General features: G+C 36.0%; 1 pseudogene; it reads right to left on the reverse strand.

The window, feature by feature from the left end:
• Positions 1-592: 592 nt before the first annotated feature.
• Positions 593-27,890, reverse strand: LOC147899626 (uncharacterized; annotated as a pseudogene).

The following is a 27,890-nucleotide window of genomic DNA, read 5'->3' on the forward strand; positions in this document are numbered from 1 at the left end:
ATCATTGTTTGATTGGTTGTATGTAGGTGCATTTTTTACCCATAGTAAGCCATGTTCGTGTTCACTTTCCACGTGATTGAAATTCAGTCATTAAGAAAAAATCTTCAACCTCACCGTATATATGTTTTGTATGTTTTAGAAGTTCTCTAAGTGAAGAAGTTCTGTGTGAGTAGTAACGTGCACATGTAATGGGATCTTGTCTAATTAGTTTATGTATGTTATCTTTACTAGTATCTTGGTTATCATTGTCTTTTGCTAGTATTTGCAAAGCTTGTTGAAGAGGTTCCCAAAGGTGTTCTCCGCTAGTAAACGTCACAAAAAATGTAGGTGGACCAAAATGACGTATCATAGCAAATAGGTTCTTTTAGAATTGTTCAAGGTAGTTTGGTGATGTACGCAATCGTTGCAAGTCACGGTAGCCTATGTCTGAAGGTAATATTTGATCGAGGTTTGCTTTTGTTTTAACCTCTTTTGCATGAATGATTCTATTTTTGACTTTTCCTTTTCGAAGCCAGATCCATGATGATGATGTGATTTGTTGGATCATAACTTTGATCACCTTGAAAAATATATTAGTAATATGCATAGCGAATCATCGGTCTTGGTTTGTTAATTCCCATTGTGCTTTTTTTTGGTAGCCGAGTCTTGCTTTTATTGTTTTGTTTCTCTCGTTGCCATAGAATAATTTTGGAAAATTTAGTTCTTCGCAATCCTCATCTTTGAAAAATCCAAGTGGATGGTATTCTTGTGAAGGTGCTATTGTTATAATATTAGATGTGGTGTCAAAAAATTCACCTGAGTCCATGAAACCACGTAGAAGTGTATCTGTGCAAGCATCGACGGCCTCTTTGTAAGAGATTTCAATATTATCATCACTATCTTGGTGGTTGTCATGTGTTTGATTTGGTTTTGTTCATTTCATAACTTAGATGAAATTGTGATATCCATAAATTTGAGATCTTAGCTTTGTACTTTCTATAAAGTGGTGTTTGTGTAAGAATGTGTAAAGCTTTCATGACATTATATGGTTGAATGTACTCACTTGTATAAATTGATTTGTATTCAAGTTTACGCTTTATTGCCACACCTATTGTCGTTGTATGTTCTATTGGTTGTGGAAGTACAGCTTGTATGATATTGGTATTTGAAGGCACATTAATAATACTACCTTTTAGTAAGTATTGCCTGTAGTTCAAAAATTGGTGTATTTGGTGAAATATGTTTCGAGGAGCGACTAGTCTTTCTTCTAGTTCGCTCAACTTTGAGATTTCTGGCAACTCTTTTTGCATCTACATACAGTATGGTGATGCATATTTTGGTATTTTATCTTTTTGGGTTTCTTGTAGCATTCAGTGCAAATTTTTGCGTCTTCTTTTTCACTGCATGTCAGTTGCATTTGTAATTCACGTTCAAGGAAATCTATTCCTTTTGAGGAACGCTCTTTTAATTGAAAAGCAAACGACAACCATTTGCAGCAAAAGCAAGGATGTATAGGAGAGTCTAAAATCTTCTTCAGGTAATTCATAACAACGTGTTGGTCACAGTCATGAATGATATCAAGCCAAGGTTTAAGTTTTTCAATACATGTTTCTTGGATATTTTTTTGCTTTAAAGATTTTGTGTTTGCAAGTTTTTTCTCTTTTTGAAGTATATATTGTAAGTGTTTAACTGCAGAGTAGGGTATTATGCTTAATTGTGGGTGTTCTTTTAAAAACATTGAGCACACTTGTAACTTGGACAATTGTTGGCTTTGTCGAAATAAAGAGATTAAATCATTATTCACATCATTTTTCCATGATGTACAGATTCTTTTATCTTGTTTTATCCCATTGTCATAAATACTTCGTGGCTTGGAATTTTTATGGATACTTTTGAGATGATTGTATTCTTGTATAGCATCTATGTCCACAATAGGTTCATAGTGACCATTATTCTGAAACGTATCATAGTATACAAGATTACATGTATAAGAATTTTCGAATGTGTACTTCAAAAATGGGCAGGCTGTTGAGCTAGACCAAATAGTAATTTTATATTAAGCGCTTTTGTGATCCAATACAATATTACTGAGTCACCCCACAACCCACCATTAGTGCTGTTTGTAGCCATACCTGTTAAATATTGGTCAATAGTATCAATATTGTGTACGGTATTCGAGTAATCGTGTCAAGTGTACTTGCACAATTTGTAGTGCATGTTCAGTTTGTTGGATAAGTTCTTCTTTAACATTTGAAGCAGCTTTGTTTCGTATTTCTTGGCTTGTGTAAAAAAATTTTAACATATAAGAGATACTATCAAAAAGACAATCTCCTATATTGTAGCTATAGTTTGGTACTCTTACTAATTGTCTTTCACGTAATATTTTGTCTAGTATGAATATACTTGTATTTGTATTCTAGCATGGTGTTACATTGTTATAGTTGTTAGGATCTTTGTTCTCATGTCCTACTTTTTTATTTATTCGGACTTTACAAATTTGTATTTTTTCATCTTTTTTGAAAATTTTAAATTTTCTTTTCACTTTATTTTTAATAATTACTGGTTCATAGTGGCCGTTATTTTACTGTGTATCGTAGTATACTAAATGCATTTTCTCTAGGTTAGGGTTGATATTTATTTGAAGAAATGATTGACTTGTTGTGTGTGACCAGAGTATTATGTTTTTTTGTATCCTCTGCTATCCAATGTAGCATGAAGAAGTCACCTTTTAAACCGTCGTCAATAACGCTTTTAGACATGTTGATGTAGTATTCGTCCATGGTACTAATTTCATGCAACTTGAAAAGTTCTTGCTCAAAGGAATACTGTATAGTATTAACTGTTGTAATATCTAAGTATTGAAATGCGAGTTGTAACTGTTTAATAGCCTCAAAGCGTACCTGTTGAGAGGTAAAACGTTTTTCAAGGAAGTAAGAAATACTATCAAAAAGCGAATCTCCATCTATATAATCATATTCTTGGATTCGTTGTAGATTGTCTTTTGCTAATTGCATGTCCAGTTGTGTTGTGCTTTGATCTTCGCATGTTGTTTATACAGAGTGTTCAAGATGTATTAACGGCTCGAAGTGTTCTATATGTCCAGTTTGGTCATCGTATAAAATGTTAAAGGAAGGCACGTGGCATTTGTCGGTATATGTAATGTATGGTTTAATGTGAGTTGAAGACCACACCATGATTGAACAAGCAAAACATCTTGTTGACCAGTAAATGAAATGGTCACCCCATAATCCGTTGGCTAAAGCTGGTAATAGCATACGGTGAAAGTATTCTTCTCTTGTATATACTCCATGTAAAGTTGAAAGTACATCAAGTGTCAAGAAAGTACGCATGCATGTGGTTGCATCATGTTTTTTGTTTTTAAGAGCTACTAGGAAACTATCGATTATGATTTTACGTATGTTTAGGCCAGATTGCTTAAGATCCATTAGAAAGCTTAAAGTATCAAATAAACAATCACCAAGTACGTATTTGTAATTTAAGGGGCGATGTAAGCCATATAGGCTTAGGGCTCTGTCTATTCTATCCATGGCTTGTATGTATACTTTCATTTGGAACCTGTAGGCAACAAAAAAGAACAAGATGTAATGCAGTTAAAATTTTACTGTATAACAGGTTGTTTAAATTAGAATCGGATACTAGAATAGTGACAAGTTAGTAAAAAAATAAAAGAAAATAGCACAACGTATAAATTTGAATGGCATTAAGTTAAAAGAAAATGTGTATGTACATGGTAAATTTACTTCTCACAACTCAATAAACAATATTGATGGATGAAGGTACAATGGTAGAGTCAATGAAAACAAAACACCATTTTACTAGGAACATGTAGCTGGGAAACATGGTAAATGTACTTCTTACAACTCAACAAGTTGTGTTGATGGACCAAGGTACAACGATAAAGAGTCAATGAAAACCCAAAACCATTTTGCTAGGAACGTGTGGCTAGGAAAAGAGTTTTGATGTTGAAGTAGATATGAAACACTCTTAAGGTGGAAACAAAGATGAAGGTCTACTCTATCTTTTTTTATCCTTCAGATAACATGTTGACTGTATTCCTGTTCACGTACAAGTAGTAATCACCAATCATGGTACTTGGCCTTAGGGCTAGCCTGTGATTAGTCAATCTTTGTTTTTCCCTTGTTACTTTCTGTATTGCTGTCACTTTTCGTTTTTTGTTTCTTTCTTTCAACGTTATCATATTCGATAATCGTGTTTGCCCTAGTTAGCATAAAGCGTCCATGTATCCTTTTTGCATTAGTTTCTTTGTGAAACCTTGCTCGGTTCTGATTATAGTAGGTTTTGATTGGTTTATCTGTTCCTAGAAATGACAGAAGCCATTGGTCTCCAACGAAAACATTGATCTTGCTTGAGATTGTACTAATGGTGCCTGCCATTAGTGATATTATTTTCGTCTTAACATCACTTTGACACTTCAAGCAGTAGAAAGCATCGTTGTTTAAGTTTTTGTTGATTTGTACTTTTGAACTGCACTTTGAATAAATATGGTAAAAAGGTTTGCTTGTAGGAGTAAATCTGAATTCAACTTCAACCTACACAAGTGCAATAACATCATTAATAAAACTTGAGGACATTAAAAGGTGTTTTAATGTTTGATTGTAAATATACGTATAGGCACAAAAAAAAAACATACTTCTCTGTAAGAATTTTGCTTTTTCCAGTGTCTTGCTACCTGGATCAACTCTTCTTGTACTGTAGCATCATTTATTGGAGCAACAATACTGGATGTTTGGAATTGAATATTTCTTTTTGTTATTGTATGTACTTACATGTACATTTTTTAGAATGCACATAGGAAAATCCTTTGAGCATATCTCATCTACTATCCAATTTCTTTCACGTTCTGTTTCGTGGAAAAAGGTAATCTAGAATTCCAAAAAATGAAAAAAACATCATAGTTTTAGTATAGCTTTGGTACTAGATTTAACCAAATATTTTAACAAAAGTGTAGCTAGTTACCAGTTCATTGTCTGTTTCATTCATGCCATCAGCAACTTGGATGTAGAACATCATAGTCTTGTCAGTGTCTCTTTTTTCGCTATCTTCCAAGATAGCAACGGCAAGAGTGCCCTCTGTTTCCTTACTGAATGTACCCGTTAATGATTTGATACTTGAATTAGGGTAGAATATAACCTCAATTACCTTTGGATGTAGCTTGAATATCTTTGTGTAGTATGCACTTCTTATTGTTATATTAGCATCTCCTTTATCATATGATGTCTTTTTTCCTAAAACAATGAAATTTTCAATTCTTATATGATGTTTCTTTTGTATATATTGCTCATACTTTTCTAGTAGATCCTTGTCAAGTTGGAAAATATAATTAATTAAAGGAAAAAGAGGAAATTTGTAACTTTTTGAGAGGAGCACGAAAAAAGGTATAGGTTACCTGAAGCTTTAGAAACATGATATGGAAGTGTATGATTGTGGTAGTATAATGAGACGGCGGTCTTGTAGATTACATCATGCAATCATTTAATGTGGCTAAGAACTTTAATGTTCCCGAAGGAAATGATCATGCTTTGTTCATTGGACCTGTGGTTTTGTCGGTGCGCTATTATCGTTGATCTCGATGTTGATATGACCAACGAATGAGTTAAAAGAGAGTAGGTTAGATTGTAGCTGTGGTTGAAGTCTTTACACTTTCACAGAGAGAGAACCCATGCATAACTTGTTATGCAATTTACTTGTCTTTTGAGTAGTGACTTTACTGCTTGGGTTTGTGGCCTTTTTTGTTGTAGGAGGTCCTATAAAAAGAATTTTGAAGAGTGACTCATTTTGTGGTCAGAATATTTTCGAGTTGGAAATTTAAATTAATTAAATGAAAAAGGGAAATTTATAACTTTCTAAGAGGAGCTCAAAGAAAGGTATAAGCTATGTGGAGCGTTAAAAACCTGATATTGAAATGTTTGATTGTGCTAGTGTAGTGAGACGAATCTTGTAGATTACATTATGTAATCATATAATGTGACTAAGTAGTAAGAACTTTGATGTTGTCGAAGAAGTTGATCATGCTTTGTTTATAGGGTTTTTGAATGGGTTCGATATTTGGACTTGCAGTTTTGCTGGTATACTAGTATTGTTGATCTCGTCGTTGTTATGACCTGTGAACAAGTTAAAAGAAAGTAGGTTAGACTGTAGCCATGATTCAATGTTTAACACTTTCAAAGAGAGAGAATGCATACATGATTTCATAGGCAATTTACCTGTATTTTAATTAGTGACTTTATCGTTTGGATTTTATTTTTTTAAAAGGAGGATGTTGACTTTTTTCTTGGAAAGTACAGTAAGATTTGGTTAGTGTCATCGAAACTTTGCTAGTGAAGAGAATTGCTTGTTTAGTAAAAGTAGCTATAGTTCAATAAAAGTTAAGATGTGAAAGAGAGGGAAATAATGTAAGCAAGCATTGATCCGAGTTAGTTATAAACTAACCTGAAAGGATCGGTTGTCGATCGAATTATTTACGAGCATGCTTGAAGGGATTGATTGTTGATGTACTTAGTATTAATAGAAATCGAGCAATTTATCGATTATCTTAACCGAGGAATGGGAATCTGAAAGTCCATTTTTCTTGCTATCTCAGATTCAAGTTCCAAGTTTCCAAGTATAAATATTTCTATTGTCAAGTTTCTTGTGTCATTTTGAATGAAGACATATACGATGGTGTTTTGTATGATAGTATAATTGCGCCATGATCTGACTAGTAGATCAGTATGTTATTGGTAACTGATTCTGATATTGGTGCATTTGTCCATATATGATCTAGGAGTGATTTATAATTGGTTGTTGGTAAGCTGTTTGCTAGTACTAGATGATTAGCAGACATTAATGATTGCAGCGTTCTTTGTTCTTTGCTATTTGTGAGCATATCAATGTTAAAGTCTCCAAGGATGAAGGTTACAGAATTAGTTGATATTGTCTTTATCTTGTTGCTTAGTACTGTTAGGAAAGCTGATTGGTTACTGGAAGGTGAACGATATATTGCTATGATATGGAGCAACATGTGTCTGGTAGCCTATAATGTTGTTTCGGTTATGTCATAGTCAGTTGTTGTTTCTATGAGTGCTTCTTTTAAAGTATATTCATTGTTGTAGAGAAGTGTTGTTGCATGTTTACTAGGAGCTATGATAGATTTGTATTTGTTGTTGCTAGTGAAGCATGTTGTTAACTGATGTGTGTTGACTTCTGTTAAACAAATGATGTGACTGTATTCCATGAAGTAATGTGCTTTTAGATCGTTTGTGTGTGACGATAAAGAGTGAGTGTTTAATGTCAATATATTGTGGTGACTTGCAGTGAAGTCTTGTATTTGTAACATTGAAAATTGCCATGAGGATTCTGTCAATAGTCGTTTAGTTTCTTCTTCGATGGCGTTGTCCACATGGAAGTTCGAATCCGTAAGTGGTGATAGTAGGTATAAATGTTCCTTTGATCTTATACGTGATAGTGCAGTGTATGTTAGCCCATGCCTAGTAACTTTTGTTGGGCAGAAAGCTACTTGTTCTAGAGTTAAACCTTGTGAGCGATGTATCGTACGAGCTGTAGCTCTTTGCATTGGAAACAGTTTCCTGATTACTGTATTTGCATGTGGTGTCCTATTTGTATCTCTTTTGAGACAAGAAAGATGCATGTCCAATTGTGTTGTATGCAATCTGTATATAAGTCTGTATATCGGGCTCATGTTTGTGCACCTACATGTGGTTGAAGGAACTGTATCCAAATAATTGGATTGTTTGTATCTGTTTTTGTTGATGCGTGAAAGTAGCCATCTGCTTCGTTAACCAGTCCGTCTGTTGTGTCGTAATTTCCTGCACACAGTTCTACTAACATTAATGGCTTTAACTCTAGCGTTTTATGTAAACCAGCTGTTTTGCTTGGATTATTTACTAACGTTATCCTTGTTTTAAAATGTTCACTGTAAAAGTTTTTTGCTTCGAAGATGTGAATTTAACCTTGGGTTTTTTGGAAAATGATGTTATTGTGTTGGTTTGTAGCCTTTTGAGTGTAGAATAAGTGTGGTACTGTCAAGTCATCTAGAGGTTGATGGAAACATGTTTTGTTTATTGTATTGATTTCTTCTTGTGTTTGTTTTTTTCCCGAAATTTGTTTAGGATATTCACAAACTCGGTGTCAGTTTGCCGCATAACTTGTGAGAGTTCATAGTACTTGAAATTCTTTATCCAGTTGTTTGTAGGTAGTATACCTTCTCGTGTGAATATCCACCCATCACATGGCGGGATTTGATATAAGTCACCGAAAAAGAAAACACGTACTCCACCAAATGGTAGATGTCGAGTGTGTTTAATTGTGCGCTCATTGTGCGTAAACGCTTATCTAGTGCTGGAAGCATCCGTGCTCCTATTAGGGATATTTCATCTATGACTATTGCTTGTAGTTCAAAGTATGCTTTTGTGAGTGCATCTAATCGTTCATCCGGTATTTGTGACTTTTCTCTTTGGTCGATAGGAATATGTTAAGTTGAGTGTAGTGTCATGCCATCTATATTGTATGCAGCTTTACAACTGTATGCTAGTTTCAGGACTTTCAGTTTCAATGGATCAGCGTATTTATGTGAATTGAATTTTCTTGTTAGGAATTCAACGAGTACCTTTAATAGAGTTGTTTTCTCGGTATCGGCTCCTCCTGTGATGAATGCATGTATTTGCTCTTCCTCCTGGTAAGTTAAACATGATGTCATCGAGAATTTGCCACTGTTGTAGATTTAATTGTCTTATTTGTTTGTAGTACTCATCTGACGATAGAGCAACTCCTTTTGGTGTTAGTAACTGGTACAGTGGCATGTTTTGTTTAGCCTTTTTGCTATCTTCTTTGTAGGTTAAGTTATATAACTCAACATTTGCAGTATTAGTTAACTTGATATAGTTCTCATGAAAGTCGGTTGGTGTTGAGTTTATGAAGCATCATTGTCTTTTGACAATTGATGGGCATTTTCTTCAAAGTTATTCCAGCTAGAGTCTTCTTTGTTACAGTAAACAAGTGTGTATTTCTTTACATTATTTGTTATACTGTCAATGTGGAGATTGTAGAGGTCTTTCCACGTTATATGTGAACCTTTTAAATTTTCTTCGTTTCCTCGAAAAGGTAAATGTAGTAAGACCATCTCTCTGTAGTGGTTTTCGGGGTCACGGTTTCTATTGTATTTTATTGATCTTATGATTCTTTCTTTTTTTAGCTTTTTGAAGCTCTCATTGTAATTATAAAATGCAACAATGTCAGACAGGGTTGAAAAATCCAAGTGGATGGTATTCTTGTGAAGGTGCTATTGTTATGATATTAGATGTGGTGTCAAAAAATTCACCTGAGTCCATGAAACCATGTACAAGTGTATCTGTGCAAGCATCAACGGCCTCTTCGTTAGAGATTTCAATATTATCATCGCTATCTTAGTGGTTGTCGTGTGTTTGATTTGGGTTGTTCATTTCATAACTTAGATGAAATTGTGATATCCATAAATTTGAGATCTTAGCTTTGTACTTTCTATAAAGTGGTGTTTGTGTAAGAATGTGTAAAGCTTTCATGACATTATATGGTTGAATGTACTCACTTGTATAAATTGATTTGTATTCAAGTTTACGCTTTATTGCCACACCTATTGTCATTGCATGTTCTATTGGTTGTGGAAGTACAATTTGTATAATATTGGTATTTGCAGGCAGATTAATAATACTAGCTTTTAATAAGTATTGCCCATAGTTCAAAAATTGGTGTATTTGGCCAAATGTGTTTCGAGGAGCAACTAGTCTTTCTTCTAGTTCGCTCAACTTTGAGATTTCTAGCAACTCTTGTTGCATCTGGATACAGTATGGTGATGCGTATTTTGGTATTTTTTCTTTTTGGGTTTTCTTGTAGCATTCAATGCAAATTTTTGCATCTTCTTTTTCGTTGCATGTCAGTTGCATTTGCAATTCACGTTCAAGGATATCTATTCCTTTTGAGGAATTCTCTTTTAATTGAAAAGAAAATGACAACCGTTTGCAGCAAAAGCAAGCATGTATAGGACAGTCTAAAATCTTCTTCAAGTAATTCATAACAGCATGTTGGTCACAGTCATGAATGATATCAAGCCAAGGTTCAAGCTCGGTTCAAGTTTTTCAATGCATGTTTCTTGGATATTTTTTTGCTTTAAAGATTTTGTGTTTGCAAGTTTTTTCTCTTTTCGAAGTACATATAATTGTAAGTGTTTAACAGCGAAGTAGGGTGTTGTGCTTAATTGTGGGTGTTCTTTTAAAAACATTGAGCATACTTGTAACTTGGACAATTGTTGGTTTTGTCGAAATAAAGAGAATAAATCATTATTCACATCATTGTTCCATGATGTACGGATTCTTTTATCTTGTGCTTGATTTATCCCATTGTCATAAATACTTGGTGGCTTAGAATTTTTATGGATACTTTCGAGATGATTGTATTCTTGTATAGCATCTATGTCCACAGTAGGTTCATAGTGACCATTATTCTGAAATGTATCATAGTATACAAGATTGCATGTATAAAAATTTGGGTGGGCTATTGAGCTAGACCAAAGAGTAATGTTTATATTAAGCACTTTTGCGATCCAATACAATATTAATGAGTCACCCCATAACCCACCATTAGTGCCATTTGTAGCCATACATGTTAAATATTGGTCAATAGTATTAATATTGTGTACAGTGTTCAAGTAATCATATGTCAAGTGTACTTGCACAATTTGTAGTGCATGTTCAGTTTGTTGGATAAGTTCTTCTTTAAATTTTGAAGCAGATTTGTTTCGTATTTCTTGGCTTGTGTAAAAAAATTTTAACATATAAGAGATACTATCAAAAAGACAATCTCCTACATTGTAGCTAAAGTTTGGTACTCTTACTAATCGTCTTTCATGTAATATTTTGTCTACTATGGTACACTTGTATTTGTATTCTAGCATGGTGTTACATTGTTATAGTTGTTAGGATCTTTGTTCTCATGTTCTACTTTTTTATTTTGTCGAACTTTACAAATTTGTATTTTTTTATCTTTTTTGAAAATTTTAAATTTTCTTTTCACTTTATTTTTAATAATTACTAGTTCATAGTGACCGTTAATTTTCTGTGTATTGTAGTATACTAAATGCATTTTCTCTAGATTAGGGTTTATGAAATGGCTGACTTGTTGCATGTGACCAGAGTATTATGTTTTTTTGTATCCACTCTACTATCCAATGTAGCATGAAGAAGTCACCTTTTAAACCACCATCAATAACACTTTTAGACATGTTGATGTAGTATTCGTTCATGGTGCTAATTTCATGCAACTTGAAAAGTTCTTGGTCAAAGGAATACTGTATAGTATTAGTTGTTGTAACTGTTTAATAGCCTCAAAGCATACCTGATGAGAGGTAAAACGTTTTTCAAGCAAGTAAGAAATACTATCAAAAAGCGAATCTCCATCTATATAATCATATTCTTGGATTCGTTATAGATTGTGTTTTGCTAATTGCATGTCCAGTTGTGTTGTGCTTTGATCTTCGCACGTTGTTTGTACAGAGTGTTCCGGATGTATTAACGGCTCGAAGTGTCCTGTATGTCCAGTTTGGTCATTGTATAAAATGTTGAAGGAAGGAACATGGCATTTGTCAGTATATGTAATATATGGTTTTCTGTGAGTTGAAGACCACACCGTGATTGAACAAGAAAAACATGTTGCTGACTAGTAAATGCAGAAATGATCACCCCGTAATCCATTGGCTGAAGCTGGTAATCGCATACGGTGAAAGTATTCTTCTCTTGTATATACTCCATGTAAACTTGAAAGTACATCAAGTGTCAAGAAAGTACGCATGCATGTGATTGCATCGTGCTTTTAGTTTTTAAGAGCTACTAGGAAACTATCGATTATGATTTTACTTATGTTTGGACCAGATTGCTTAAAATCCATTAGAAAGCTTAAAGTATATTTGTCAAATAAACAATTACCAGGTACGTACTTGTAATTTGAGGGGTAATGTAAGCCATGTAGGCTTAGAGCTCTGTCTATTCTATCCATGGCTTGTATGTATAGTTTTATTTGGAACCTGAAGGCAACAAAAAAGAACAAGATGTAATGCGGTTAAAATTTTACTGTATAACAGGTTGTTTAAATTAGAATCGAATGCTAGAATAATGACAAGTTAGTAAAAAAATAAAAGAAAATAGCACAACGTATAAATTTGAATGGCATTAAGTTAAAAGAAAATGTGTATGTACATGGTAAATTTACTTCTCACAACTCAATAAACAATATTGATGGATGAAGGTACAATGGTAAAGAGTCAATGAAAACAAAACACCATTTTACTAGGAACATGTAGCTGGGAAACATGGTAAATGCACTTCTTACAACTCAACAAGTTGTGTTGATGGACCAAGGTACAATGATAAAGAGTCAATGAAAACCAATAACCATTTTGCTAGGAACATGTGGCTAGGAAAAGAGTTCTGATGTTGAAGTAGATATGAAACACTCTTAAGGTGAAAACAAAGATGAAGGTCTACTCTATCTTTTGTTATCCTTCAAATAACATGTTGACTATATTCCTGTTCATGTACAAGTAGTAATCACCAATCATGGTACTTGGTGACAACAAATCCTGTTGCTCAAGACTAGCCTGTGATTAGTCAATCTTCGTTTTTCCCTTGTTACTCTCTGTATTGTTGTCACTTTTAGTTTTTTGTTTCTTTCTTTCAATGTTATTGTATCCGATAATCGTGTTTGCCCTAGTTAGCATGAACCATCCATGTATCCTTTTTGCATTAGTTTCTTTGTGAAACCTTGCTCGGTTCTCATTATAGTAGGTTTCGATTGGTTTATCTATTCCTAGAAATGATAGAAGCCATTGGTCTCCGACGAGAACATTGATCTTGCTTGAGATTGTACTAATGGTGCTTGCCATTAGTGATATTATTTTTGTCTCAAGCAGTAGAAAGCATCGTTGTTCAAGTTTTTGTTGATTTGTACTTTTGAACTGCACTTTGAACAAATATGGTAAAAAGGTTTACTTGTAGGAGTAAATCTGAATTCACCTTCAACCTACATAAGTGCAATAACATCATTAATAAAACTTAAGGACATTAAAAGGTGTTTTAATGTTTGATTGTAAATGTATCTAGGCACAAAAAAAAAACATACTTCTCTGTAAGAGTTTTGCTTTTTCCAGTGTCTTGCTACCTGGATCAACTCTTCTTGTATTGCAGCATCATTTATTGGAGCAACAATACTGGATGTTCCGAATTGAATGTTTCTTTTGTTATTGTATGTACTTACATGTACATTTTTTAGAATGCACATAGGAAAATACTTTGAGCATAGCTCATTGACCATCCAATTTCTTTCACTTTCTGTTTCGTGGAAAAAGGTAATCTAGAATTTTAAAAAAGTGAAAAAAACATCATAGTTTTAGTATAGTTTTGGTACTAGATTAAACCAAATATTTTAACAAAAGTGTAGCTAGTTACCAGTTCATTGTCTGTTTCATTCATGCCATCAGCAACTTGGATGTAGAACATCGTAGTCTTGTCAGTGTCTCTTTTTTGGCTATCTTCCAAGATAGCAATGGCGAGAGTGCCCTCTGTTTCCTTACTAAATGTACCCGTTAATGATTTGATACTTGTATTAGGGTAGAATTTAACCTCAATTACCTTTGGATGTAGCCTGAATATATTTGTATAGTATGTAATTCTTATTGTTATATTAGCGTCTCCTTTATCATATGATGTCTTTTTTCCCGAAACAATGAAATTTTTGATTCTTATATGATATTTCTTTTGTATATATTGCTCATACTTTTCTATTAGTTCCTTGTCAAGTTGTAATGTAACTGTTACAAGTCCTTCATCATCTATTAAGTTAGCACGGACATTTAAATATGAACTTTCTTTGTTGAAGTCGAATGTTTGGTAACAAGTAAGGATTAATCCCTCAAATGCAACTCCTTGCATCCATTCGATGAGGTCTGTAACCTTGACAACTTTCAACTAGTTGTTGTGTAGCTGCATAGCTGCTATCCTACACAATTATATAATTGTATAAAGTTAAATGAAAGAAGGTTGAAATCAACAATTAAAAATTAGTACTTGGTTGTAGTCTAACAAAGTAAAAGTTTAAAAAATAATGATATTTAACTGTCATTTTACAATGGAAGAATGTTTTTATATATATATATATATATATATATATATATATATATATTAATTTTGTTAAAAATGTATATCTTACTATATAAATATTCGGTTACTTCAAAAAATAAATTACTGAAGCAAGAGTAACTTGTAAGAAGTCACAATGTATGATATAAATAGGCATACAAGTATATAATATAAGAATACTAAAAGTAAAGTACACGTGACTTAGAGAATTTAAATCGTTTATCCATGAAACATATGATAAAAACAGTTGAAGCTGTACACATAATGCTCAAGTGAGTGCAAATATGTTCAAAGAATTTTGTGAAACATGTCATAAAAGATTGAAACACATGCATGTAGCTTAAAGAGATTGAATTACCTACCTATGAAACATACAAGATAAGAATTTAAAGATGAATCATCGTGTTATTTTTGTATGTATATCTTATTATGTAAATGTCCAATTACTTTGCAAAAACATTATTAAAAAAAAAGTAACTTGTAAAAAGCCACAATGTATAATATGAATAGAAATACAAGAATATAATATAGGAATACTGAAATTAAAATACATGTAAATGATTTAAAGAATTTAAATTATTCACCCATGAAACATATCGTAAAAGTAGTTAAAACTGTACATGCATTGGTTAAATGAATACAAGTATGTTTAGAAAATTTTGTGAAACATGTTATAAAAGATTGGAACACGTGTATGTAACTTAGAGAATTTGAATCGGCTACCTATGAAACATACTGTAAAAGTAGTTGAAACTCTATACATAGAATGCTTAAATGTGAATATAAGTCTACAGTTTAGAGAGTTTGAAATGTCTACTTTCAAAACATTTTATAAAAGTAGTTGAAACTGTATATATACATGATGCTAAAATAAAAACTTTTACAAACATGATTTCATCTCTTCTATAGGTCGCATTACAATGTTCTCATCAACATGATGCATATGTAGTTTTGTCAGAATCTCTTTCATTGTAGCTCTTTTCTCATGATCTTTATTACATAGACTATTGTGACAATCCATGAGGAGCTTGATAACTCTCGTATATAAGTTACCATGTAATGCATTTGCAGAATCTATGATAAACGTAGCTATTTGTTCAAACAGCCAATCGATGGGAGAGCGCATATGCTCATATCCATCTCGTCTCCTTTTGTATTGAAAAATAGAACCTTTTGTGGACAAAGGAATCTGACTTCTGTGACTAGTCACCCTTATATTTTGGCCCTGCTTTAACACTTGCATATAATTCTGGTGCGAGCCAAGGGTACCTATTTGAGGAAACAAATATTAGATCTAGTTCAGGTCTACTCTCAGTCCAGTGCAAACTCTTTCCCCAATCAATGACTCCTACTCTTATTGATTTATCATCACTAGTAAAATCTAAAACATAGTTGCAAGGATTCCGGTCAGTATGTGTGAAATTTTGCTCGTGCACTGAACCCATTGCACTTGTGATCGTGCCTACAATTTGTAAAGCATTCTAGCAAAACGATCTTACTCGTATCTTGGTGATTGTAGAATGCCATGAGAAACATGGTTGTTCTAAAGGGTTTTGCTTCTTTATCCAATTGATGTATGATCCCGAAGATAGAGGAAGAGACATGAGCATGTCATGGATAGTGCCACCATTGAAAAATTGACTACTTAGCCAAAGCTCCCTGTCATGCACATAGTCTATTGCTTGACACACAACTCTATGTGTCACACTCATTACTAACTTTGTCTTTAGTGATGAATGTGCTCTTGCATTATCCTTTAGAAGTCTTTTACCAGCATAAGATAACGTTGGTCTAAAAGTTGGAACACCTTGAACTTGCACTCGGTATACCCTTCCATCTATTCCACCACCTAAATATTCATGAACTGTTAATGCTGCTAGTGGAAAATGCATAGTAGAAGAACACAACTCAACAAATTGAGTACATAGTTCAATTTGTGCCCTTCCTTGTATGAGCTTGTATGTCTGCAGCATTAGTGTTTTCCTCATATCCACTAGCCATCTTAGTATAATGAACAAGAGCACTAGTAGTTGCTTTCCCTCTTGATCCTCTCTCTCTGATATTTTTCCTGTGAATAGCAGCATGTGATTCTTTCCAAAGAATTGTCCACAGGTTTAACTTATCATGTCCATCAATAGGCAAGATAAAGCATTTTGCCTTAAGCAGTATTTGTAATTGTGTTGTGATATCCCCAAGTATTCTAGGAAAGAATTCATTTACTGTGTCATGGATCTCAGGTCCTATTTTCTATCCATGCTTTTGCCAAGCAATGTAAAACCTTTCAAATATTTGCTTTTGCATTCCATCTAGCAAATGTTTACTAGCTATAGTAGATCTAATTTCCTCATTGGTCAACGCCATGACATGCCTGATTGAAAACTCACGAATAAGCATTTGAATCTCAAACTTCAGCTTTGCACTCTCTCCCTTTGTTGAGTTTTTGTGCTCCATTGTTGCGTGATGATCTAGACCAATCAACAATCATTACATAAGTATTCTACCATGTAGCATCAATAATAAATCATAAAAGCTACTCATACCATTGTAATTTTAAATGAAGTATATTTAATACAACTGTTAGAATACAAAGTAACATATTAATTTAATATCGGCAACATCGATATCATTAAATAGCAAGCAAGTAAAAACTTATAATATCATAGCAAGGTAAAAATTCACGCAATATAATATTGAAGATCAGTTTATATGAATAAATAGAGCAGTTGAACTTTTGGAAGATTAGGTTCAAGATATTCTTCAAGTCTAGTTTTGCACAAATTTTATCTAGTAGGTAGAACATGAACATTTTGAAGGTTTTCAGATATGCTATAGATTTGTAGTAGCTATATAACTCTATAAAATTATGCGACTAGAATTTAGAATGGACTTTTAGTTATTAAATAATGCTACAAGAATCTATGTAAAGTTCCAAATGAATAGATCGTAAATAAATTTTAAATCTTAAATGAATTGCGTAGTGTTCATGACTTTTATTCTTTGTTAACATCGATATCATTAAACAACAAATGAGAAGCTTATTATCTTGTAATATAATATGTAGCTTAACAATTTATCTTTAAACTGGATAATATATAAGCTCGCCTTTAGCAAAAAAAAACATGAGTTTACCATTAATGCTGTTAACATTTACGTCATTAAGCATCAAACAACTGAAAGCTTACAATCTGATAATATCATATATAAATGGAGTATTTATATAAGTAAATAGGATATCGATAAAATACACATACATTTAAAAGTAAAAAACTACAGTAAATAGTACTGCATATTTAATACTAGTCTAAATTAGATGTATACTATATAATAGTTATCTATCAAAACTCACACCATTTACTAATTACTAGTTAAAGAGATATTATCAAGCTAGTGTAATCTAGAACATAAAACATGCAACAACATTACATAATCAAGATGATCTGGATTATCGTTTATGATTACACATCTGATTGCTCATATTGTAGTAACTCTAGCTAAAGTATAATGCAATCGTTAGAGTGCATGGTAACATGTTAATTTAATATCAATACTATTAATAATAATATCATAAATAGTGAACGACTAGGGACTTATAATATCATAATATCATATATAATCTTGCAATGTAATATAAAAGGTTACATTATGTAAAAAAATAAAGCAACTAAAGTTCTAAAAGATCAAGTGCAAGATCTTCTTCAAGTTCAATTTTGCAAAAAAATTATCTATTAAGCAGAAAATAAGCATTTTAAAGTTTTTTAGATATGCTATAGATTTATAGTAGTTGTATAACTCTAGAAAATCCTAGCACTACAATTTAAAATGGACTCTCAGTTATAAAATAATGTTACAAGAATTTATGTAAACTCGTAAATGAATAAATTGCAAGTGAATTTCAAATCTTAAATAAACCAATTATATAGTATTCATATCATAATAATAGAAAAAAACCATCATGTAAACAAACAAAAGAGCACTCAACTTTTACAAAAGACCCAAGTTTTATATATTCAAGATTTATTTTTATACATTTTTGACCAGTTTAAGATTAAAGCTAGAAGGAAAAGAAGGTGAAAACAAAAACATAATACAACTGAAGTTTCGGGAGATCAAGTGTGCCATTTTTGGATAACTTTATATTCAATCAAGGCTTTCAAGACGGTGGCACGACACAGAGAGCAGTGGGATCCTTCAGCAACGTACTTTGCAAACTGTGGGTCCTTGTAATATTGAAGGCCTTCCCATAATTCATCCTGCAATTGATTCTTCTTTCGAGTAATAATCTCAGGTCGATGTTGTGGAACACTAAGCTCTTTCTTCAATTGATCAATTTCATGTACAATGATCTTAGATTGCTGAGCAACCCATTGCGAAATGACTTCATCTTCTACAAGATATTAAGTTGAAGGAATATCGTTGCTATCGTGGCTTTCCATTTCTGTTTGTTCGTTCTTTCATTAAGCAATATGTAAGTTTAGCATTAACTTTGTTAACATCGACATCATTAAATAATAAATGAACAGAAGTTTATAATCTTGTAATACCATATGTAGGCTAACCATTTATATCTAAACTAGATAATTTATGAATTCACCATTAATAAAAAACGATGTATGAGTTTAACATTAATACTATAAACATGCATATCATTAAACATCAAACAAGTGAAAGCTTACAATATAATAATATCATATACATAAATGGTGTGTTTACGTAACTAAGTAGAAAATCGATAAAATGCACATACAATTAGATGTAAAAAATTATAGCAAATAGTACTAGATATTTAATAATAGTATAAATTGCATGTATACTATGTAATAGTTATGTATCTTTGAAACTGTGAAACTCACACCAATTACTAATTACTAGTTAAGGAGATATCATCAAGCTAGTATAGCTTAGAACATAAAACATGCAACAGCATCACATAACGAAGATGATCTAGATCATCGTTTATGATCACACATCCGGTTGGGAAGATCATTATCGAGATGAGCCGACCAGTAGGAACGAGCCATCATCCACATAACAATCAGCTCTATTTGCACCTATGTACATGTATATATATACGTCTGTCACAACAAGACAAAGCACCCATAGACGCGCGCACAGATGCGTTTCATGAACTAAATAAAAAACTTACAGGCGCATCTATTTGCACGTCTATTTTCGCATCTAGAGACCCGCGACTAATTGCGCGTCTATATATCAGACACATGCGCGTATAGACGCGCAATCAGACGCATAAATAGACGCGCTTATAAATGTGTTTATAGACACACATATAGACACAAGTCAAACAGACAGACGCGTATATAAACGCATTTTTAAACGCACTGATAGACGCGCTTTATTATTTTTTTTATAAATTTTACAGAATACTGTGTATGTTGTGTATGCTATATAGTTACAAGAATCCCATATCCACATTGTGTAATTCAATTCTTACAGCCAACCGCATTTTAATTACAATTCCAAATAAAACATTACAACTCCAAAACGCAATAAAATTGAAAGCTCAAAAAGTGCTTGTATATACATTTAGCACGAAGCCAAGCCATGTCATGTGGCTTCAAGTACAAAAAATAAGAGGAGTGTATATACAAGAGGCACAAAGCCAAGCCAGTGGCTTTAAGTACAAAAAAGAGTAGCTAGCACTACTTATACGACTAATCTATGTTCTCCAGGTCCTCGCTCCCTTCCACGCTCCCTTCTGCGCTCCCTTCTGCGCCTCCTTCCTCCTCTTCCTCATCGTCTTGTGCAGGGCTTGTAAACAAGGGACAGCATATATCAATGTATGAAAAATCAAATCTTTACTTATAATTTTGGCATTATTTAATTACTTTCAAATACCTAGGGGGCCGCTCCAGTAGCTCAGGTATACTGCTCCCAAGTAATCAACCCATCATTATAGAAGTGCCTCCATGTATCTCCTCTGTGATGGTGGCAGTGGTAGGCTGTCTCCACTGGAGTAGGGTATCTGCCCACGATCTCAAGCTGCATGACTGCGGCACACTTTGCGGAGGGATTAGTACAAAGAAACAACCTCCTAATAAACTACATAAGCAATATAATTTGAGATCGATACTTACAAATTGGGCCTCCCATGATTCAACACCCCCTGCTCCAAAATGCGCGCTTCCATATTCCTCCATCTGGATCCTCCGTGCCTCCATGTGCTGCAGACTGGGGTCCTCTCTCGCTGACTTCATTGCCTTCTTCCACTCACGCTTGTGAGTGGTGTGGGGCGGGCCCCTTGGTGGTTGACTTGCCTCAAGCCTGGCAAGCTCCGCTAGTGCCTGCCTCTTAAAAGCGAAGATCTTTTATTGCTAAGTATCGTAACAATCTTTGACTTCCCCCATTTATCTGTGAACTGGCGATTGGGGGGGTTAGGATAGCTAGAGCGAACAGTAGCGAGGGTCTCATCAGCCAACCTCTTTGGGTGGTCTTTGTAGTGGATAAAGCAATCTCTGTAATTGTTAGCAATTACAGGGCGCATGAAGGCCATGATGTCCTTCCCCTGCGCATCCATCAAGATGCCTCCTGTCTAAGTGATGTCATAATAAATCGTACCATCACCCAGAGGCACGTCTAAATCATCTGAATCATCATCCTCCCCACCCCCACATGGCCCAAAGCACTGTGCCATGCATCCCCCACCGCTCTCCCTACTACTATGCCTGCTACCCTGTCGTGTCGAGCTCGTACGCTAGCCACTCGTAGCTGGGGACTGCACGGGACTATGCTGACCACTCGTAGCTGGAGAACCGAGTCTCGACGGCATAGGAGTACGTCGACGGCTCGCCGAGACAGAAGGACCTCCTGACGGCATGGGGGAAGGGGCATAAGACGGGATGGCAGAAGGGACATAAGACGGCATGGGGGAAGGGACATAAGACGGTACGGGGGAAGGGGCATAAGACGGCTGTGCTGACTCTGCTGGGGTGATCTCAGGCAGTGTGGGGTGGCTTGGAGTCTGTAGTGTCGACTCCTGGGGAGTGTTTAGAGTACCCGTCATATACCCGTATAACTCCGCAGGACTAGGAGGGTGCCCTAAAAGGTTATATGAGTCCTTCCAAATAGATTCCCAGGGATCAGGTGAGCTGGAAGCGCTTCTTGGCCACATGTTGAACTGGAAAAAAGGAAAAAAATCTATTACTGATGAGCTGAGAAGAAAGGGGAAGGGAAGAGAGGCTTACTACCAGAGCGCGTCTATAGACGCGTCTGATCTGCGCGTCTATAGACGCGTCTAACAGAGCGTCTAACAACTCGTCTAACAGAGCGTCTAACAACGCGTTTAACAGAGCGTCTAATAGAGCATCTAACAGAGTGTGTATAGACACGTCTGTCTGTGTCTGCAATAAGCCAGACGCACGTTTAGATGCGCCTGTAGACGCGCTTTTAGACGCACCTATAGACGTGCTCCGATAGACAGGATTTCTAAAAAGTAGAAAATGACATTGCGCCCAACACAAAAACGTGACATTGATACCCAGATCATGTGCTTCTTGGATACGAGAAAGTACAAATCTGGAGAGAGCAAACTTCCAAACAAGATCAACTGCAAAAAGACTTACTTGGATAGAGGTATGGAAGGTTCTTCTTTCTTTTTCAAAGTTGCTTCTCCTCCTTGTTCGTCCTCCTCTCCTTTAAGCTTATAAGTAAGTGTGGGTGCCTTTCTCTTGAGTGTAAGCTTGGAAGCAAGTATGGGAGCCTCCCTCTTAAGCATCGAAACTATGGATCTGCTAATAAAGAAGGAAGCAAGCCGTGCGAAGTATAAGTAATGTGAAGAAAAGCAAAGCGAGCGGCGCGTCGAAAAGCAGGTTTAAAAGCCGCATCTATAGTCACGTCTAATAGCGTGTCTATAGGCGCATCTAAATACACAGAGTAGACGCGTGTTTAGACGTGCCATTAGACGCGATTTGAGACACACTTTTAGACGCGACTATAGACGCGCCACAGAGTTTAAATTAAACATTTGAAGAAGAGCAAATTTGGTGGGTTGTTTGTTTGTAGGATGTCTTCATCTTCAACAAGTAGCTCCAGTGAGGATGAATCCCTCCGTATCCACCATCGCGAAATGTGGTTGGAGCAAAAAATCAAATGTCTGTGTGATCGATGTCGAGGAAACATGTATCGTGCACGCAGGATTACACTCAATCATATCTCAAAGTATGGAGAATGGGATGTGACCGTAAACAGGGTAAGGGTTTGTAAGTTAAGGTTGATTGAGATACCTATGGGTGTTTATATGTTTGAGTTATGATCCCGTTTTAATTTGATACAGGATGCAGTGCCACACCCGCATATGTTACCCTATGCCCGTCGTGAGGAGGCGAAGCATCGGCGATATGAGGTGGGATCTTCAGGAGGGACCGTTACGGATGCATGGAGTGATGGTGATAGTAGCCCTCCGCCATTACCTCATGAAGCCGTGGAGGAGGAAGTGTTTGATGATATGGTGCGGGATTTATATGTCCATCAAGGGAGGGATAATAGCATGGAGCAGGATGATCTTTTTACTGCAGCATCGACTCCACTATTTGAGGGGTGCACATTCTTTGTTCTACGTGCCTCCCTTGAGTTACTAAACTTGCAAACCATCTATGGATGGAGCAATGCAAGTTTGAATGCATTACTCAAGTAAGCTTTAAAGTCGATTTTGCAAACATGGTGAATTATGCTAGTGGGTCAATTACTCGAATGCTTTTCCTTATTTATGGTCTCCACGTGCAGGCTATTGTGTAAAATGCTTCCAAGGGAGAATAAACTACCAACCTCGACGGTACTATACATGCACGATGGTTGTTCTTCCTCGAGCACTTCGTGAAGACCTTGAAGGGCTTCGTGAGACAAAATGCAAGACCCGAAGTTAGCATGGCCGAGGGTTGGTTGGTACAAGAGTCACTTGTATATATTTTTGAGTTTCTTGTTGATGTGGATAGCTCTCTCCCACGACTATGGAGAGATGATGAAGACCTAAGGATGACCTCTATTGTGCCTCAAGGGAAAGGACGTAACAAAGTAATAGACACGGGGTTGCATAATAGTATCAACCGCTTTTGAAGGGCTTCGTGAGACAAAATGCAAGACCCGAAGGTAGCATGGCCGAGGGTTGGTTGGTACAAGAGTCACTTGTATATATTTTTGAGTTTCTTGTTGATGTGGATAGCTCTCTCCCACAACTATGGAGAGATGATGAAGACCTAAGGATGACCTCTATTGTGCCTCAAGGGAAAGGACATAACAAAGTAATAGACACGGAGTTGCATAATAGTATCAACCTCTTTTGCGTGCTTAATAGTGATGTGATGAAAAGATGGGTGACAAGATACGAGGATGCCAAGGCAAGAAGACAAGAAGAAAGGGCCCTCTTTCGTACACACCACGGATCTCGTGTGCCATATCCTCAGCATCTAAGAGCACTTCCAAAGGATATTCATGTGGATTGGCTACTTGATGAAATGGAGAAAGCAGAGAAAGACGAGGGGATGCATATCACAATGGAAGAATGGGAGTATGCTAGGGGATGCATGAGCAAGGTCGGTATATAGAATGTTATGCATAAGTTAGGAGCTTTCAATAATTTAGATTGCTTATTTAATTGATTTTTTCTTGGTGTAGTGTACTATGTTCAATGCTATATGGTGTGAGGGCAAGCATTTTCGAACACAACGGATTGATGATAAGAGAAACACACAAGATTGCGGCGTCATTGCTAGCTTTGAGGGAGCCAATGGAGCCATGGATGATTATTGTGGCATAATCCAAGATATTATTATGCTTGACTTTCGACGCTTCTTTGTGTATGTTTTGGATGTAAAGTGGTTTAAGGACGTGGTGAAAAGAGGCCCTAATGCAACAATCAAATGCCATGCAAGTGGCTTTGTAACTATTGACTCCACAAAGTTTTGGCAAAGTAGGAAGGACACACTAGTACTACCGCAACAATGTGAACAGGTACTGTGCACACATATAAAAATACTCGCTTTTAAATATTTGATGCAAGAAAAGTAACATGATTGTATTTGTGTTTGAATTAGGTTGTCTATCAACCAATGGTGGATAATGATAGATGGTGGCATGTCATACCTATTATGCCACGTTCCAAAGTGATGTATAGTACATTTACTAATATGGAGCGTATGGAGGATGATCATGGCCATGGACATGATGATGATCATGATACAAGAGAGAAGGATGATCATGAGATAGGAGATACAGATATTGAGGCCATTACCCATGAGGACGAGCCTACCATTCGAGATGCTGATTTCGATGAGCACATGAGTGGCACAAGTAGTAGTGGGTTGAATGTATTTGTAGATCTAAACACTTGTTTGGATTTTGAAGTAGATAGTTTGGCAAGGGTTGATCTCATTGAGGATGAGATTGAACCGTAGCCCCATAATTGATATTGGCAAAACTATTTTACATATTGTCTCATTCTCCTCATCTCACTTAATTCTTGTATATGTGGGCTTGCAAAAAATTATGTGCTTTGGTAATCATGGGCAATGTTTGGAAAGCGATGATGTATACCAAAATCTCACTTTCTATATTCTCTGGTTTGCGTCTATTTACGCGTCTAAATGCGCGTCTGATTCTCAGTGTAAACACGCAAATAAATGCGCTAATACACGCGCAAATAGACGCGCTAATAAACGGGATGTTAGACAGGCCCATATTTTCTCAGGTTAGACGCGCACGTAGACGCGGTAATTTACGTGCAAATAGATGAGCTTTTAGACGCGCATTTAGATGCGCTCATAATTCCTCTACTAAAGCAACGCCTATAGACGCGCCCGCTATTTTGCGCGTCTACCAAGCGCGTCTATAGTTGCTTCGTGTTGTTGTGCGTACTAAATCATAACGAGGCGATTCAAACCAGCAAATGCGAGTTATCACCCGATTGTGATTGTATACTATTTAAATATGTACGTAATTCAAAGCGTATTGATTCCAACCAGCACAAGCAAGCCATCATCCAGCTTTAAATGGTAAATATAAAGATAGATTTCTCTTTCTCTCTCTCTCTCTCACCCTTTTTTTCCCCCCCCTAGCTTTCTTACATCAATCAAAACAAAACAAGATAAATTCATTTTGTTAATGTAAGCAATCAATTAGTTTTGATTGATAGATATATAATTGTACTATGTTCTTTTGTTGTTAGTAAATGCTACTATCAAATTTCTACTAATTATTTGTCACTAGCAAACATTATTATTCAATTATAAGTAGTTACTAGCAAGGAATATGTTATCAACATAATACACTTTAAAAAAACATAATTATACTATGTTCTTTTGTTGTTAGTAAATGCTACTATCAAATTTCTACTAATTATTTATCGCTAACAAACATTATTATTCAATTATAAGTAGTTACTAGCAAGGAATATGTTATGAACGTAATAGACTTAAAAAAAACACATGCGTATACATATACACATGCACACGCACGTGCACGCATACATTATATATGTAGTTAACACAAGCCTTCTTCAAAGGAATGAACATGAAGTAACTTACTGAAGAAGCTACAGCTCTCTATCTCTTTCTCTCTCTCTCTCTCTCTCCTTCCTTAAAGATTCTGTATCAAGCTTACAATATTAAAACTCACTATACAAGACTCTACTTCAATTGTCACCTAGCTAAGGATTCCAACTGTGAGCTCTTTTTCTTGTCTTCATTTATTTTTCGAACTCTCTTTAGAATCCATCACTGAACCCACCACTTGTTAAATAGCTTCCTTCATATCTACTAATTTCATGCTCAACAAATGAAGGCTAACGCAAAACTACTCAAAGTAAAGAGACAAATTAAAGTTTACTACTTAAAGAGTACTAATGATACTTCCCAAAAACAAAAAATGATGCTTGTTTCCCAGAAAAAGGCTCCTGTCTATCTTTCCATGTTATGCCCAACAATAAAAGAAAAAAATTCTCTTTTGAATGCAAACTTAAGACACAAAAGCATAATGTTATATTCTACTTAACGTAAAAAATACACCCCAAGAACCAATTCATGCCAAAAACGTGCGTGTGAACACTGTGAAAACTGTGCTTGTCATCTTCTCCAAGATGGGCGTTTTGTCTTGGTGTGTTCTCGTCCAAGATTAGCTCTTTTTTTAGCTCCATGCATACTACACCTCTAGGATCAAGTAATAAGCTAGCGTACTTGCACAAGATCTCGCACCATTTCACTATAGCTGACGGCCAGAGAACCGAAAAGCTCGAGGGATTCCATTTCCTCTTTTCTTTTAGCATCTGCTCAAGACAGTCAACCGTTTTACCTTTTCCAAGACAATGGATCCTCGACATGTGCACTCTTCGACAGGCTGCCAGTAAGATCATCTTCCTACAACAGTCCCGTGTGCTCTCGCTTCATTCAATGCTCCAGTCTCCATTGTCCCCTTTTGTCTGCCGCCCATTCTCTCCCCCATACCTTGGAGTTCCCAGCTTCCAAATTCCATGCGTCAATTTCAACGCAACTCTACAAGTTTACCTTCAAGTATAGTTCGTGAAGCAAACCGCGCAATTTCTTTGCCTCTCTTTAGCCATTTCCGATCCATCGTGTCGACACGCTAGGCTCACTGCTTATTTGCAGTATTGACCTATTCAAAGTATGTGCTTACATATTCTTATGCATGCCTTTGACTCCGCAGCTCTGCAAGCTCCGATGCTGTTGATGAGCAATAAGCATGACTATCTGTTGTCACTCTTATTGATTTTCTCAGAGCTATTACATTTAACTCCTGTTGAGGACAGTCATGGCAGATGATGAGATCATCTTGTGAAGCTACATCTTGTGCACTTTGAGGAAAGCAACATCTTCACGCATGCGGTGAGAGGGTTGGCATCATTTCAGAATGTAGTGCATGTGCTGGATGCATTGTTGCGATCAAGAGCTTGGGAGAAAGAAGGACTAGCAGCTCAGCAATGGTGTGCACGACCCAACAGATGGGACACAACTCCTCTCATGGCTGCAGCATGGAAAGGCAACTTAGGTGCCTGTGGATTGTTGTTGTCTCAAGAGAAGGTAAGCTCTAGCTTGAATGTGGCAACACACAAACTTCCCTTCAGAGGCCGCTACACGACCCTTCACTAAAGACAACGGCTTTTTTGAAGCTGTGCTGAGCCATTTTGACTCACCCCAGCAACTCCGATCGGCCGTGGCTGCTACCTCGTTAACGAGCTGACCATCATATGCTCCTGCATAGCACAGCCCAAAATGGAAATGTCAATGCTTGCAAATGCCTAGTTCAAGAGTTTGGGGAAACGCTGCTTGATAAGGAGGATGTCAATGGGCGCACGCCCTTGTTTTCAGTCGTGATCCAAGGAGAAGGAAGGGTCACCCGCACTCTGCTGCAGGCCATCCACGTTGATGCTCTTCATCATCGAGATGCAGCTGGGTGGACTGTTTTCCATCATGCTAGCCACAGACCTGATTGTTTCAACAGCCGTATCCTACAAATGCTGCTTGACCATACAAAAAGTTCCACCCCCTCACTCTTGCTGTCCCAGAATACTGAAGGCGAGACCGCCCTCCACCTTGCTTGTAGAATGGACAACGTCCAAGCCGTTCATCTCCTACTCACATACAGGTCACCCGCACTGCTAGAGACCCAAGATGCAACTAGACAGACTGTTTCCCATCTTGTTGCCAGGCATCGTAACACCATCATCCTGGAAGAGCTCCTCCAAGCCAT

This window comes from Dipteris shenzhenensis, chromosome 8 (assembly GCF_047967505.1).
Source record: "Dipteris shenzhenensis isolate YYH24624 ecotype China chromosome 8, Dip_SZ_1.0, whole genome shotgun sequence".
Lineage (NCBI taxonomy): Eukaryota > Viridiplantae > Streptophyta > Polypodiopsida > Gleicheniales > Dipteridaceae > Dipteris > Dipteris shenzhenensis.